The sequence below is a fragment of the Gossypium arboreum genome, chromosome 13, assembly GCF_025698485.1.
Source record: "Gossypium arboreum isolate Shixiya-1 chromosome 13, ASM2569848v2, whole genome shotgun sequence".
NCBI classification, from domain to species: Eukaryota; Viridiplantae; Streptophyta; class Magnoliopsida; order Malvales; family Malvaceae; genus Gossypium; species Gossypium arboreum.
The window spans coordinates 24,165,938-24,166,724 of NC_069082.1; the positions used below are offsets into that span (position 1 = coordinate 24,165,938).

The 787-nt window shown below is 36.6% G+C and overlaps 1 non-coding gene across 1 annotated transcript; it reads right to left on the bottom strand.

The window, feature by feature from the left end:
• Positions 1 to 467: 467 nt before the first annotated feature.
• On the bottom strand, positions 468 to 571 carry LOC128287235 (small nucleolar RNA R71). Its single transcript, XR_008277930.1, has one exon. It is a non-coding gene; the product is annotated as a small nucleolar RNA R71 (small nucleolar RNA).
• Between the last annotated feature and the right edge of the window lie 216 nt (positions 572 to 787).

Below are 787 nucleotides of genomic sequence, written 5' to 3' on the forward strand. Positions count from 1 at the left end.
ATAGTGAAAATTTATGTGAGGTTATTCTTCTTTTTCTACTGGATGTTGTTTTGTTTTATATGTATATTTGGAAAATATATAATCTTTGTTACAATTGATTTTAGAGCGTATGGGCATTGTTTTTCTTCTAGTTTTCTCCGAGGAATCATCAAGAACTTTATTATTTCATATGAGTTATGTTCTCGGGCTTCCAGTGTGGTATTTGCATCTTGAATTTCATATAAGTTAGTTTGATGGTTTGCAGGATGAGGATCCCAACACTCACTTGGCAAATTTCCTAGAATTTTGCGATACATTTAAAATTAATAGCGTTTCTAATGATGCCATTCGCCTTCAGTTGTTTCGCTTTTCATTAAGGAATAAGGCTAAACAATGGTTGAACTCATTACCACGAGGGTCAATCACTACTTGGGAACAAATGACTGAAAAGTTTTTATTAAAATATTTTTCGCCGGCTAAAACAACCAAATTACATAATGATATCTCTTCTTTTGTGCAGATGGATTTAGAAACACTCTACGATGCACGAGAGAGATACAAGGACTTTGTGAAGATTCCCTCACCATGGGCTACCACTCTGGCTATAGGTTCAAACATTTCACAATGGCCTGAATCCTTCGACTCGGTAGATGATTGACGCAGCCGTTGGTGGAACTATCAATAATAAGACAGCTGAGGTGGCTTACGAATTTATTGAGAAGATGTCACTGAATAACTATCAGTGGCAAGTTATGAGGATAAAGCCAACGAAGGTAGCCGGTGTTTTCAACCTCGATGCGGTTACTAT